This window comes from Phasianus colchicus, chromosome 1, assembly GCF_987193195.1.
Source record: "Phasianus colchicus chromosome 1, bPhaCol1.hap1.1, whole genome shotgun sequence".
Lineage (NCBI taxonomy): Eukaryota > Metazoa > Chordata > Aves > Galliformes > Phasianidae > Phasianus > Phasianus colchicus.
In genome coordinates, this window is record NC_143436.1 from 124,019,656 (window position 1) to 124,036,220 (window position 16,565).

At 38.1% G+C, this 16,565-nt stretch overlaps 1 long non-coding RNA gene across 3 annotated transcripts in view; it reads right to left on the reverse strand.

The window, feature by feature from the left end:
- Window positions 1-5,458: 5,458 nt before the first annotated feature.
- LOC116230751 (uncharacterized) overlaps window positions 5,459-16,565 on the reverse strand; it is a 43,445-nt gene continuing 32,338 nt past the window's right edge. The window contains exons 3-5 of one of the 3 annotated variants that reach the window (XR_004167302.2): window positions 9,312-9,408; window positions 5,966-6,048; window positions 5,459-5,685 (exon numbers count right to left, since the gene is read on the reverse strand). This is a non-coding gene — a long non-coding RNA (uncharacterized LOC116230751). Of the gene's footprint in view, window positions 5,686-5,965; window positions 6,049-8,171; window positions 9,409-16,565 lie in introns of those variants that run through there. The other 2 variants (XR_004167303.2, XR_004167301.2) reach the window with 2 other exon arrangements.

The window sequence follows — 16,565 nt, forward strand, 5'->3', positions numbered from 1 at the left end:
TATCCCCAGGCTGGGCAATGATAATGTTGGTAGGCACTACAAAGAGTCACACAGAATGGCCCGGGTTGGAAAGGACCTCAAGGATCATGAATCTCCAACCCCCCTGCCACATGCAGGGCCACCAACCTCCCCATTTAATACTAGACCAGGATGCCCAGGGCCCCATCCAATCTGGCCTTGAACACCTCCAGGGATGGGGCATCCATAACCTCTCTGGGCAGCCTGTTCCAGCACCTCACCACTCTAATAGTAAAGAACTTCTCCTTGACATCCAACCTAAATCTTCCCTCCCTCAACTTAAAACCAGAGGCTTTGCGGCAAGATTTAGGGCAGTGCCTAGAAGCATTGTTTGAATGAGTGGTAAAATTCCCAGCCCAGAATTAAGGTCATTTGTCCTTATCAGAGGAAACAAATAGGTAATCACGTCATCCCATGATTTCTCAATGTCATCCCATGAAAGCTCACAACAGGATCTGCAGGAATTTTGCCACCAACTTCAACAGCATCTGGGACAGTCTGCATTTCTTGTCAAAACTGAACCATTGCTCTGGTACAATGGGTAATTCTGTGTCTCAGAACTCTTAATATGCTAATGTTTCCATTGACTCCTTGATAAATCAATAAAGTCAAAAATTCTCAGTAACCCTTCCCTTTTAATTATCAGACAGTGGCATAATGTATTAAGTCTACTGACTCGCAGTCGTGTGTTGCATAATGGAAATGCCCTTGGGTAGGCATGCTTTTGTATCCTTCATGTTTCCCCATTGTAACTGCACAGGTTTATATACTGTCAATGTGCTATTTTGGGCTAATGTATTGCAAGGGCATTGGAGTGGCAACAGTTTATCAATGACATTTTGTCCTCTTTTTGTCATTAGTGCTATTTAAGAAGGCAAGCTATTTATGTCAGGGCTTCCCTCTAAACATAATGAATTTTACGATATAGGCATACTAGTGCACTGTTATGCCTGTCCCTTCCTTGTATTAATTATGATCATATTTGAATTCAGGATGCAACCCTATCTGAATCCAATGGAAACTATTGTCTTTGAAAGAGAAGGTCTCTAGCAAAGAAGTTGTTAGACCTGTCCCTGGAGGTCATGTGCCACTGCTGCATGTGTTACCCAGGGGCCAGAGCAGTACCTTTCTTGGTCCACACAAATATACTTCAAAAAATTACTTGGAAATGCAAAAAATATTTTTGGGCATTAGTCTAATTTTCTCTTTGTTGTTTGTGTTTTTTTTATCCTGTACTTTACTTCATTGGCATTCATTCAGTGTTGTATGAGATCATAACCAGGTTCACATCAACCCTTTTTCTAATGGGTAAACAATCCATTTTTCATACATCCTACTTTCACTAGGGAGATTTAATTGTTCCCTAAAATGGCCAGGTGTTTTTCATCCACGTACCTCCAAAGTGACAGATAAATAAGTCTTTGCTTTTTCCTGGGGCTCTACATCAGTAACATTAATTCTTAATGGCTCTTGCTCCGGGATGATCTGGAAAGACATATAGGTACCTTCTTAAAGCCCACTTATTCAATGAGATTAAAAATATTACTTATGCTATTAAAGAAAGCATTAACTCTTAGTCTAGATAACTGTGCATGCTTGTATACACTCTCAATTAACAACTATTTCTCCTGTTTAAAACTTCTCTAAAACCATTGCTAAATTTTGACCTGGGTCATATGTGTGCCAGGAGAGCAGATATTGCCTGAAACTGTGACTACATGATGCTCATTGCTGAAATAAGCAAATTCAAAGACCACTGTCTTCAAATGTCTATATATTTTTTTCTATTTCGCAAAAGGAGAAATAATCTTTGCAAAACTTCAGAACATTCAGTCTTTGCCCTTGCAAATGAAAATTCAAAAGAAAATCTTAAATGTACACAGAAAGTAGGGAGTTGCCTTCTCCAGAAGAGATTTATTCCATTCTTCACAGGGACATTTGTTGGGGAAAAAAAAAGGTATTTTAAAAGGGTTTAAGCGTTTTCCCTCTTGATACTCTATGCCAGATGGAAATGCTTCTGAATGATAACTTATGATACAGATGGTAAGTAGTCACTAAGATCCTTAAAATATGAAGTTGCCAGCTCTCCTGGGGACATGCCAATGTGCCCTACTCAACAGCCTAAGGGACTGTGTACCCCTAGAAGACTTAAAGAAAATGTGGTCTTGCTGCAGCATAGGTTGGAGCCTTCTCCACTCTGTGCAGGTAAGGGAACAGAGAAAGGAAAAAATGTAGAAACTTCACTAAAAATTTATTTATTTATGATTCTGTTCACAGTTTTAAAATGTGTAAATTCTAACAGGACATATTAGAAATATGTCCAATGATGCTGATTTCTGTTGGTCAGTGATCATCCTGTTACAACTCTCCAAAAGCAAATGGTGGTACTGCAAGTGTCAGGGCCCTGCAGGCACCTGCAGGGCCTTAGTACCTGTTCTCCATCACATCCACCACACCCATGGGCTCCCTTTTCACCCCAGCCCAGGGCTGTCCACCCCTGCTCCCATGATGTCACTGCAGTGCCAGCTTCCATCCTCGTCTTTGATCCCATCTCCTAATGGAGCTAATGGCTGACTCGTTACTAGTTCTGCAGGGCGTTCTCAATGCTCCTGTTATCAGCAGCTGGCTCTGCCCAATCTTCTGTAGATCTTGTAGGGCTGTCCACTACTAGTGAGAGCATTTGTCTCCTCAGCTCCCCATTCCTCAGGAGTCAGACAATGTTCTCTGTACTCTGAAAGCAAGCAAGCAGATTTGGCAAGAAATAGATGCCTCAGATGTACATGTGCTTGCTGCATACTGGACGTCCATCCTTCAAAGCTATTTTCTCTGAAATGGCACCTCTCTTTCACCAGTTCTCAGTATGAACTATCAGAAAATGCTCAGTTGGAAAGGATCTTGTGATGCTCTGATGAATCTTAGCAAGCTGCACAGGGTGGGAAGTACAGCTGAGTGACAGTCCCTGAAGACATTGATACAAATGGCTTCACAGTACCACTGGAGTTTTCCAGCTGCTTTTCTACCATGTTTTCTTTGAATAGCCATTCATAAAGGCATCTCTTAATGTAAGTAAGCACAGTCAAATGGAGAAAAATTGTTTCAGAAAGTATATAGCATATATATTTATGGATTTAAATATACACACTAATCAATAATTGCTGTTTTCAAACATTCTGAAGAAAAAAAATCATTTTCTCATGTGGAGAAAAGGAGCAAGCTAGAGAGAATTACACAAATATGCAAGTATATGAGCATAGCCAAGTGCACTCAGACTTTCTTTCTCAAACAACAAACGAGGCTGCTTGAGGCTTTCCAAATTCAGTTCGATGCCCTTTGCATTGCACAGCTTCCCGGACCCATCTGTACAAGCTTCTGTCACACAGCCATCCTCAAAGTGCATGTATTAAAATTTAAGCTAGGTTGTTTACAAAATAGTTCCAAGACTGTCCCTTTGTGGAAGTACTGGTTTGCAGAACATCTGTTGCTTTCAATAGTCAATACAGAGCCATTTGTTTCATCTGAAAGCAATGGCATTTCCCTGTGCTACTGCCATGCTCCCATGAATCAAAGGAAATATGTTAAGAGCATTCAGCCATTATTAATTTTTTATCTGGGGACTCTGTCTTTCTCTGATCACACATTTATCAGCATTAATTTTGACTTGAATTTTAATAGCATGTTCTCTGTGATGATTTTTATTAAATAGGAAAACATTTGGAATCTGAATTGGGTAGAATGGCTCAGTGCAGGTTTGTTAGTGATTTTGGCTTCATTTCTGTATGTGCAGGTTGATCCATTTTGTAGAAAAAGCAAATAACTTGCAACTGTGTCAGCTTCCCTTTGGCTAGCATCAATTTATCTCATTTTCTCTGAAAAGTAGATTCAGCATGTAATACCAGCTCAGCCCATTCCTTCCACTTTTCTTAAGATTTGCCCTTTCCTCTTTTTAAGGCGGGTTGTTGTTGTTTGTTTGTTTTTTATATTATTCAGAATCCACCATAAGTCAGGATGAAATTTTTGTTAAGTTACATCAATGAAAATGTAAGGCAGGCTGAGAAATCACTACTGAGATCTTTTACTTGCAGATTTCTTATCTATCTTACACCTGAAAGGAGGCTGTGGTAAGGTGGGGGTCAGCCCTTTCTCCCAGGTAACAGTGATAGGATGAGAGAGAATGGCCTCAAGTTGCTCCATGGGAGGTTCTGGTTGGCTATTAGGAAACATTTCTTCTCCAAAAGAGCAGTGAGGCAGTGGCACAAGGAGGTGGTGAAGATGTTCAAGAAACGTATGGACGTAGCACTGAGGAACATGGTATGATAAGATGGTGGTTGGACTAGATGGTCTCAGAGGTCTTTTCCAACCTTTATGATTCTGTGATTCTACTTCTGGAAATCAGGCAGATGTCTGAAAGGCATGAAGCTAAAGGCTGTCTTTTTCTATTGGACAAGTTTGTAGATGCATTATTGCATTGGTCCATTGCAGACTCTCATGAACTATTTCCTTGGGATTAAAAAGTAGTGGGAGATGAAGTAAACCACACCTTAAAATTGTGCCCTCAGTAAACCTCTTGTAAAAGCTATTGCAGCTTCTACATTCAAAACCTCTGGACTAAAAAGATGGAAAGTAATAAAACATTGATAAAACAACATAAACATTTCTAGCTCATGTGATGCACTCTAATTCTATGTATCATAAAGATTTACATTTCGTAAATGTTTACAATTAGAGGTTTGCAAATAATTTGGGGTGAATGAGTAAATATTAAATGGTAGGAAATTCCTTCTAACTTTCAAGAGGTCATAGTGCATTCTGCTTTTTCCCTTTGCAGAAAATATTTCACATTCAGGGAACAATGAATCAATAAAATAATCAATTTTCAAGAAGTGTGTAAGAGTCTGGGGAATTCTTCCTGACAGGCTTTACAAACTACCCTATTTCTAAGGAGGGGTGGACACAGCATCTTAAATGACAGATGGTAGTGTGAACTAGCCTGCTGATTTTGGTCACTCAGAAGACAAGCTGTCAGAACAGGTTTACAGTAGAAATGCCTGCAATTAAATGCCATGGGAGAAATGTGTTAGGAGGGGAGGGATCTTGACCTTGCACATCTCTAGTTACAAATTTTCCAAATTAGAAATTAATAAAAAATTAAAATTTTAATTAATAATTAAGTAATCCTTCTTACTAGGAGCTTTGAGAAGTTCCTTTTCAAAATTAAAGTTATGCAACACTGAGAATACTTTAAAATATTTCCCTTCTTTTTTGATTGTCCCCTTTAAGAATGGTATGAAAGCCTTTGTTTTATATTCAAAACTGGCAGGTACATAGCCCTTAATGAGTCATAGACACAAAGACAAGAAGAGACATAGACACACAGATACAAAGATTTGAAAAACTTTATCAAAATATTTTTTTAAATATAAATAATTAAAGAAATAGACAGTATGTGTCTGCTTAAAAATATTCAGTCTGGAAGGCTTTACTGAAGAAACATATGCTCATTCAACCAATGCTTGTAGAAGGATGCGGCATCTGCGTGTGTGCTCTAGCAGTCTCATTTCTTCATCTCTTCTTCTTTCCACAGAAATCACAGCTGACTGCTCTTCCACTTGACTACAGTCACTCCAGGTCTCCAGTGATGTTACACTGCATGGAAACACCATGCTGTTTCTGCAGAAACATGGTTCTGAATTAGATATTTAATACACGCTAAAGGATTTTTCATAAGTACCTTTTAGTATTTCACAGCCTTAGACCATTAAATCCACAAAAATGTTATTACTGCTGTAGTTGCCTAATTGGAAAATAAAAGAGACACCTTTCAAAGCTATGGTCCCAGCACTTAGGTTAGCTTGAAGAATTCTTTCTACTGTAGTATTTTCTGCTCACTTGACTTCACAATGAAAATCCTAGTAATCATCATTCATTTCAGTCATCCCAGTAATTTTACCAGAAGCACAGAAAATGTTCTGCTTGTTCTCTCATGCACATATCAGACTGCAGAGGCTGAAAAGGAGAGCTGTGTGATTCCACCTGTAAAGGAGAAGAAATAGGATATCTGGAAAGAAACATGAGTTGCTTCTTGATTGGAAATAAGAAAAGCTCAAAATATGTAATTTCTATGAGCCAGTAATTTGGGAGGGAAAAAACACCAAACTGTGAGGACTGTCTTCAGACTGTGTTTTTAATGTTTGTGCATAAGCTACTACTATGGCAAAATGAATAGGGTAATTTTTCACTTTGAAATGTAAAAGCAGAAAGACTGCTATTTCTTATATACTTTTTCTGAAACATTTCTTCCAATGAGAAAACTTATCAGAATCAGCTCACCCTTGTGGCCAGTATCATTCTTGAATTATCAGCAAGAAAACTGGTGAAAACAGTCCTACAGGAAATTTTCCAATTTTATTTGGATAAAAAACACTACCTGCACTCTCTTTTTGACAGTGTCTCTATTTCTATTTGCTCTAGAATCAGCAAAAAATCATTTGTAAATGCCACTTCCCAGAGGGAAGGGATGTATCCAAGGGACCCAATGTGAAAATCAGGCTCCCAGACTGTGAATCATGGAGAGTGGCTGGCTACACGTTCAGTCTCCATATTATCATGAGCACAGAGGGCATCTTGCACAAATATGACAAGGACTCAGGATACAATCTGATGAATATTGGAGTGTTCATTCTTTCTGAGCAGCAGCCATTCTCTGACTTCCTGTGAGAGGATTTAGCTCCTATACTACTCACTTTTGCAAACCAGGGCATCACAGGCCAACATTTACCAGTGTCAGCGTGGTATGGGTATGTTGGGGTAACTGAGCACCCCAGAACACAGCTGGGGAAACCACTGAGGCCCAGGCTGTGGTTCATGGCATGTTCAAAGCATTTAATGAGTGAAGCTGATTGTTATAAATCTTGGGCATTTCAGAATTCTGACTTTCTAAAAAGAAAGCAAATGAACAAAAAACTCATACACATTATTATTCACACAAACAGTTAACTTTTTATTGCTAACTTACAAATGGCCAAGATCTCTGTGATTTTCAGCATCAAGCTTTACTTTTTATGTGAGACCTAGTGGCATAGGTGTCATCTGAATTAAAGGCTAGTAGGAGGGATGAGCTGTCTGTGTTATAGCCACTAGCTTTTGTAGCTACAAAAGCTTTTCCAAGAGAATAAAAGGTAACTTGATTTATGATTCATCATATTGTGATGGAACTGGAGAAAGAAAGAAAGTGATAGCTTGTTTAGCTTTCAGAATTCCATTGGCAATTTCATTTTATCATAAATACATCTCCTTCCTACGTCTGGCTTAGAAACATACTTGTTACGTACTCAGAATTGTTGTAGGGTAGTGAAACCTGCAGATTATGAAGAGGAAGTCCTTGTGGGTTTCAGTTGCTGCCAAGAGTAACAAAGCTAGAAAAATAAATCTGCTGCATGAGGGTTGGTGCTGAGAAAGTATTATCTTCTAGGTATAAATAAAAAGTTTCTTCACTTTTAAAAATCATGAATATATGTGGATCTCTGTGAAATTATAACGAAAGTTCACAAATAATCTTTAGGAAAGTAATCTACAACTCTACTCTGCAGGTTGCAGTATCAGTACCATTACTGGGTCTCCATCTGGATAAACAAGTTCACACAGAAAGATTTATAGAAACTAAAGAAAATAAGCACCTTTAGTAGCCTGTAGCAATCTATAAATCCAAAACCTGTTTTTACACGTGTGTGGTTTCTTTTTTCCTCCCTCAGTATTCATCCTTCACCTTAAAGGCCATTGTCAAATGCTTTGAAATTTTTGCTGTCTCTAGTTATTGTTAAAGCTGACTCCAGGGTTACTGCTTAAAACGTTTCTTGCTGGAAAATCTCTCACTTCCTCATCTCTTGACATTTCCACTATGGTCTCCATTGATGAAGTGAATGCTGATCCTTAATTAATGGAAGTAGCTTTATTGGACAGAGCAACATGGTTTCTTGACAGCTAAAGATTTCATGATTAGCTGGGTTTTCCACAAAACATTATTTAAAGCTGGATTTTTTTGTACAGTAACGGAAGTATCTTAGAAGTTTTACTTCATGGGAAAAATGATACAATGAATTTTTTATATATATATATATACATATAAGAAAGACTAATATAAAATATAAGCCGGTAGCTGAAGAAATTAGCTAGATAAGTAAAAAAAGTTTAAAATCTACTGAAGTGCACTTAGTCTCCTTGAGAAGAAAGAAATCTGACCCAAGAGAAGTCAACAGGAAAAGGGAAAATCATTAGTGACAGTGTGCAGAAAAGAAGATAGAAGAGTACAGCAGGAATTTGGAGAATAACTGCAAGGGATACAACAAACCCAAGGAAACTTTCTAGGTATTACAGAAGCAGCAAGTCAGATGTGAATTAGTTATCCCCAAGCCCAAGATGACCACAAACTAAAAGACAACAAAAATGTAAATAAACTTAAAGAATTCTTTGAATAATCCCTTCCCACCATGTCACAACAAAAGTATTCATTCACCAATCCGGGATCAGTAATTTCAAGTAATGAAGATAGGCCTCGAATAGAGACTTAAGATGAAAAGTACAGGAAAAGAGGCTGGAACAAACTGGCGAACAGCAACTCACTAGAACTAGCTGGTACCTATCCAAAGCTCTGCAGGTGCTGAAGACAGAAAGGATTTAACAGCTATCAAAATTTGCAATCTCTGGTTAAAATCAGCAGCTACACCGGAGACCTGCAGGGCAACAACTGTTCCAGCTATTAAAAAAAAGAAAGAAAAAAGAAAAGGTAGGGAACTGGAGAAATGCAGATCATAGAATTTTATTTCAATATAAGTTAATCTTGTAAAAATTTAATAAAAATAGTCTTTTTATCTCAGGGAACATGATAGGACCAACGTTTGATAGAACCCCATGTGTTTTGTATGAGTATAATCACTGAGAAAAAAAATGTGAACAGTGAGTCAGTCAATTAATTTTGCAGATGGTTGAAAATTATTTCATTTGGCAAGATGAGAGAAGATTGCAAGGGATTCTAAAGGGACCTAATAAAGATGCGTTAGTGAGAAGTAGAACATCTATAAATTGGTACTGGCTGATATTGAAGAACAACAACCGAAAGGAACAGTTTCAGCCCCATGAATTTGCTAACCCAATTTACTCTTACAGCCAAGAAATCTACAGTATTTTTTATTTAATGGAAGTCCAGATCTATCTATGAGGTTTAGATAGTCTATCTATCTATGAGGTTTGTAAGTTCTTATGTATAAGGAATAAAATAATTATTAACTACTGGAGCCTACAGGGCAAGAACATTTGTAGCAGGTCTTCATCCAGCTTCAGGAATTGCAGGCTTAAGGATCCAGGTCACTTAAAGGCTAGCCAGTCTCAGTTCAGTCCCTGGGAAGACAACAGAGCAAAATATTGTGATCAGTGGTGCAAAGTCAAACTGGCAGCCAGAAACTACAGCACCCCTCAGGGGCTGACACTGAAGTTCATACTGTTTAATGTTCTCATTATTAAACACAATTGCAGGACAATATGCATTCTCAGCAAGTCTGCAGACAACACTAGATTAGGAGGAACAACCAAGTTGGTACCTGAACAGAAGATTCAGAGCAGGTGGAATGAGGCTGAGCAAAATTCTTAACAGATAGGCAGAACAGTAGGGAGAAAAAGGTTGTGGGCAAAGTTTGGAACACAGGAAATTCCAATTAGATATAAGGAAAATATTTTCATTATAAGGATAGTCAAACATTGGAACACATTCAGACAGCTTTTGGGATCTCCAGCCTTGGAGTTGTTGAATACTTGATTAGAAACCTCTCTGAGCAAACTGATATAATTAGACCCTCTTTGAGCAACAGACTGGATTAGATGACATCCAAAGGTCTCCTTCAACCTAAATTATTCAATGATTCTATAATTCTAATTGATTTCAAAATTCTTCACCATTAGTAGTCAGGAATCTTCCTTTGAAGCATCTAACACCCAAATGCATAAGAGATGGGATACCAACTTCTTTACATATCTTTAGATTCCAAAGCCTGTTCTAAATTAGTGAGTAGTGCAGGACCCAGAGGCATGCTCGTAGTTTGCCTGCATGTCCCAGAAGGACTGATGTGTGATGTGCCCGTGGCTGAGCATGAGTGAGTCCATGTGGCATCACACACTGGCTGTAAGGTAGCTTTAAAGAATATCTCAAAAGACAATAAAGACTTAACCCTAATGCATCTTCTGTCCAATCCAGTATGGCTGTTTCTGTCTGTTTAGCAGAAAAACTCTTCTAGTGGGATTAAAAAAAAACAAACAGCAAGGTACAAACAAAACTTTTAGTGGGATTTAAAAACAAACAGCAAGGTATCTTGAAAAAAAAGGGAAAAGAAGTAACCATGCACAAAGAAATGCAGTCATTCACTGTTTTGTCTGGATATCATTTGATGGCCCTTCTTTGGTGAATCTACTTTTTTTACAGTCTCTTAATTTGAAAAGGTATTCATCATACTACAGAAAATCACATATACTTTTTCAAAAGTATTCAGAGCAAAGACAGAAATGGCTGATCTTATTAACATAATTTTATATATACATGTATGCATGTATTAGAAGTTCTTTGAAGATGATGTCTACATATGTACTGACATTTTAAGTGAGATATAGCTGCATCAATCTGGAGAGGAGATGTAATGCTTTAACATTAATTCCTAACTTCTTGGTAATATTTCCTTATACTTTTATGAGCTCATTTCTAAGGATATTCTCAACCTATATTGTTTCTTGTAGAACAAAGCTCAAAAAGTTTCTCTCTCTAAGAATACAGGTTAATAGTTTATTTGAAGAGTGAAATGTATTGTAGTTTTGCATGGAATGGCAGGTTAGAGCAACAGTGAACTCAGCGAAGGGCAATAAGCAGAGAGGAGCAATATTGGCAGGATGTCATTATAGACCAGCACAATGCAGAGGGATATTCTTGTTGAGTAGAAAGACTGCCCAACTGACTTCTTCCATAACTTGATGAAAGAGTCAATAGTGTGCTGCAAGTTCTATTAAAATAGAAAACATTGTAGTCACTAATGAAATAGAGAGAGAGGGAATCTAGAAGATTGAGAAATGGGAAAAAAAAAAAAAAAAGAGGTTAAAATATGTAGACTGATGTCTGTGGGGAGAATAATTCAAAACATAAATATTCATTTGTTTGGAATATTTTAAAATATGTGCCTGAAGATCAAAATAGCTATCTGCTTGCAGTGCAATATTGATACATAAAACACTGTGATTGTGGGAACTGATAGCCTCATCACACATTAAGGTGTTCAAATTTTCTGTATATCAAAATGAAAAAAATCAGCTACCAAATTGCATACATACCCAAAAATTTCTGCAGAAGAAAGATGTCTATGAAGGATTTTTGGGAAGACAAAATAAGAGGAGCTGATTTGATGATTACATTAGGTGAAAAGCTGTTGAGAGCAGAATACTATTCATGTGATTTATTAATTCTCTCATCTTTGTACCTGGAAGATATGAACACATACTAGGAGACATGAAAATCTGTATTCTATTGGGCTGCACTGTGGCTGAAGAGCCCTTCTCTTTTATACAGACTTTTAACAAATGAAAAATTAAATCTGCACTCAACACATATTAACATTTTTAGTGTCAAGGATATATGTTAATATATGTTAAGGATATATCTGATCTAATATTGGGCAGCCCATCAATGACCTTTCTCCCTTCTACCACATATTTCCAAAATCCCTTTCTTTTATTTTTTATGCCATTGTCTACAGAAACATGTAGGAGAGGTTGACAGAACTGTGTTTTTTCAGTGTTGGGATGAGAGACTAAAAAGGTGGAGGGGGGCCATATCTTCAATTGGCTAGTGGGAGGCTAGAAGAACAAGACTCATCACTTCTTGAAGATTCATAGAGAAAAAGACAAAGGACAAGAGACACTGCTTGCAAAAAGAGGAATTATGATTGGATGTCAGAAAAAAAATCTTGTAGCAAAAGTTGTAGTCAAAATCTAGAACAGGTTCTTTCATAACAGTTGTGAGACTTCCATCCCTGAAGATATTCAGAGCTTGACTGGTTAAGCCTTCAGCAACCAGATCTAGCCTGTACCTGATTTTGAACAGGACATTAGATTAAATGACCTCCAGAGGTCCTTTACATCCTATATAATTTTGTGGTTCTAGTACACACCTGGTACACACATCTGATAGCTTTCCTAAACCAACAGTGCCCACAAGATGAAAATAGGAGACATATCTGGGGCTTAGTTCGACAGGCAATTACATTAATCACTGCACGTAATCATCAGACTCTGTTTTTTCCATAGCTTTCTCATGGCTATCAGTATTTGAAAAGTGATAATCAAAAGCTGAACTATCTCCACTGGAAAAGAAGAGTATTCTCCTTGCTGTTTGTCTTCAGGCTTATTTTGATTATTTTTAATAAAAACTTTTGAACTTAGGGAAAAAAAAAACCTAGTAATTTGCCAAATGTATGGTCTGTTTTCTTAGAGAGAAAAATTCCTATTATCTCATAGAATTTGCTTAAGAATATCCCTTTCTGATACTTCCTTTTATCTCCTACTAATAACCTTTTGATTTGCAAGGGCTCAGATGCAAGAAGGTCTTATTAATAAGAATTCACAATGAACATCTAAAGTACTTTTGCTCAGTTGTAGCAGTGTATGGCACTAGCAATAGCAAATTAGGAAATTTTACTCAGGTGTCATAAGCCTACCATACAATCATAAAATTGGTATTTTCTGCCTAGGGCTCTGGCTGCTATCAGGTTGAATTCAGCACAATGCTAAAAAAAAAATTTAAGTATCAAAAAAGCAGCAAGTGTACCACACAAAAATAAATTTAACAAAGAGCAAGAAAAATCACAGAGCTCCTTCAGTCAAGGACAAGTTATTATACTCACAAACATAAATACAAACCCCTATATTAAAATAAGGGCAAGGTTGATTCACAGGTCCACAGGGATATTTATTTTATACTATAGAGGGATAGTACAGTCGTAAAGCAGTAAAAAAAAAAACGTGATCCCTGTGACATTTATCTGGCACAGAAATAGCTTTGTTGTTTTGTTTCGTTTGTTTGTTTTATCTTATGCAGTTATAACAGCTATATCTCTTGTTCCCATCTCTGCTGGTATACAAACAGGAATTTTGCTGCAGTGCCCTGCCAAATCCAATCTCCCAGTCCCATGGCTGCAGGAAAGGAGCCTGGAAACCCTGGGCACATGTGACAAGAACTTATAATCATAGAAAAAAAGAGGAAGTTCTGCCATTACTCTTCCCCTACTGGAAATCCCTGAATAGTAGAGATGTTGGAATCTGGGAGCTGGAATCATAGAATCACTGAACGGTTTGGGTTGGAGACGACCTCAAAGCCCACACAGTCCCAACCCCTGCCCCCCACCAGCTTGGGCTGCCCAGTACTCCATCTAACCTTGCCTTGAGTGCCTCCAGGGATGGGACACCACAGCTTCTCTGCGATCAGACACTTCTGACACAGCCCTGTTTACCCTTATGTCCCTGGATAACCACCTTAGCAGCCTCAGGTACCACTTGTAACAGCACAGTTCCAGCCAAGAAGAGGGGGCAGAAACAGCCTCCAGGCATGCATTTTCTCCACATGGCAACACCTCAGCACAAGCTGCAGAAGCAGAAAAGGCAATCAAGAGCTGAGGAAGAGGGAAGGTGCAAAGTGAATGAGACCAGAAAGGTAACCAGCTTGGGGAGATAAACAGCACGGTGAAATGACTATCTGATTGCCAGAAGAGGATGGCTGCTGCACTGTAGGAAGGCAAGGGGCCAGAGAGGCTGTGGGATGGACAGAAAGATCAAGACTGAAGTGTCCACTGTGAGAAAAAAGCATGTTTTGATGCCATTTGTTGGTGATGGCTCAGTGAATCATACTTCAAGCATTTTTATTTAAGCGACTGCTGACCACTCTGAGAAGCTCAAAATGGAAAAACTAAAGCAGCACTGAAGTGAGACACAGGAATGGGAGAGAAAAATCCAGATTTGATAGAGTAATGTGAAGTACTCATCACCTCTCATAGCTGTTCACAATCAGGACATAATCTGCCACTTCTACCTTTGTCCACTTATTTTTTAAAAAAATAATCTATCAAATATCCATGTTTAAACAGAGAAAGAATAAAATAAAATCTTGAAAAAAAGATTGTCTCCTTCCATATGCCTGAAATACCAATGAAAAGCCCTGGGAATCCTGTAGGCAATATGTGGATGAAAGAAAGGGGAGCTGAGATATGCTTCTGCTACTCCAGATGTAAATTTTGTAATATTGTTTCTTCCTGTGTTATAAAATACAGTTCTCTGTAGGCCGCTCTGCCAAATTAATTAACATCAGCTCTGAATCAGGGAAGAACAACCAATTTCTTAGCCTTATATTTTCCTTAGACTGCTCCCCACACTTTGCTGCATCTGCATAGATCTGGTGGGAATGGGAACCTCCTAGAAAAGAAAACAAGGGCCTGCTCTGTTCCTATATAAATCACTAAGAGTAATGACACTGACTCCAGTGGGCCCTTAATTATCAGGAAAGGGGATTTTTAAGGAGATGATTACTGCTAGAGGTCTCAGAATGTAATTTAATTACTCTTAATGGTAATCACAGTCACTACACCATTTCATTCTTCCATTCTACAGAATATATCAAACACTTTACGGAACTGTGAGCACAAGAACAAAACACAAAACAAGTGTAAGGAGTTCCAATTAGTGAGCTGATGTCTCAATCACTCACCAGGCTGATAATTATCAGCCTCATAATTTCCCTGGTTCTGTTGCACTTCTCAAAAGGACAAAAAAAAAGGGGGTGGGGGAGGAGGGGTGGAAGGGGGAAGGGGACACAGTGTCCTTAAAACATTTCAGGGACAAATTCTGCCACACTTGCTCCCACTGAATAACATCATGCCCAAGTAGATCTTCATCCAAATCAACTGAGAAAAGAAATTTGTGTTTTCTTACAACTTACAGGGACTTCACTAGGATACGTCTCCCAAAGTATACCACAGTGGGAGTGGGAGTAGAACAAATCCAACCTACACCTAAATCATCTTTATTCTGTGTGACAGCTATGATTCCACTGGATACCTAGACATGTGACATGCAAATACAGAAGTACCAATATGTGGACACCAGGTTTTAATTGCGACTTATTGTAATGCTTGACACAAAAGTATTGGTGTATCTCTTTGAGATGGTGGTAGGACTTAGTACCATTCATAAGATCATTTCATGATGCATGTCTAGTTTTACTTTAAGTGAAACAATGACTTCCTTCACACCACTTAAATCCCATTTAAGGCAAAATATTTTTTTCTAGCTCTGAGCAGTTTTAAGTCAGGAGAAAACTGGACCCTCGAAGTACAGTTATTCTTCTTCTTAGCGAATTCTCTAATCCAATCTTATTCACTAGTTCAGAAGAATCCTGAGTGCCTTGTTTTCATAACCATAGAATCATAGTATCACAGAATGGCTTGGGTTGGAAGGGACCTCAGACCATCTGACTCCAACCCCCACGCCACAATCAGAGTTTCCAACCACTGCATCAGGCACTAAATCAAGTTAAAGATAATGAAGATCATTTCCTCAGCATTGCAAATAGGGCATTCAGAAGCTGCGTTACAAATAAGCTCTCTAAGTGGTGAAATTCATTGTGTACCACAGACCCTCAATTTCTTTTTAAATCTGCACAAATAACTGCGTATGTTTCAGGCAACAACTTCCAAATGTTTCTCCCCAGGTACTCACTCAGCTGGAAACATTAATCTCAAAACTCTTCTATTTTTATTTTTAGCATCTTCTCTAGGTGGTTTTGGGAGTTTTTTTTATTGCTATTGTTTGGCTTTTGTTTGGTTGTTGCTTTTTTTGTTCCGTTTTATTTTGGGATTTTTTAGTGGGAGCTTCAGAAATAATGCCATCATTTTACAAATTAATCTTTAAAATTGTTTCCTCAAAGAGCCTCATTTTAGAGTTCTTGCTGTTGCTCAGTTTCATCTTAATAACACCCTGAGTTTAATCTCCAGTTAGGCCTTGTTCCTAAGGTGATGTTTCAAGTTGTATCGCTACTCTTTTCAATAGGTTAGAGGCTCAGAGGCAGGAAAATATACGCATAGAGACTTCCTGTTATTTGCTGATATTCTGACAGCAGATAAATTTGGATTGCTTCCTTTTCCTTCATGGATTCTTGAAATATTTAGAAATTCTTCCTGTATTCTTACATGTATTAAGAGCTAGACTATGTATAAAAGGCAACATTTTTCTATTTCCCCTTTGGAACCAGACTAACTCCATTTAGGCTCATGCAGAGCTCATTCCCAGAGAAAATACAAAAAGATAGGAGAAGTCTCTCTAGAGAAGGAAACCCTACCAAAACTACCCAGATTGTCAAAGATACCCTTATTACTCCTACCATGTCCAAACATCTGCTATTAAATGACAGATTTAGATACCACTCCATGGATCTGGGTTGGGTCACTTTGTGGTGACTTGAGTTTAGTCTGGTGGTA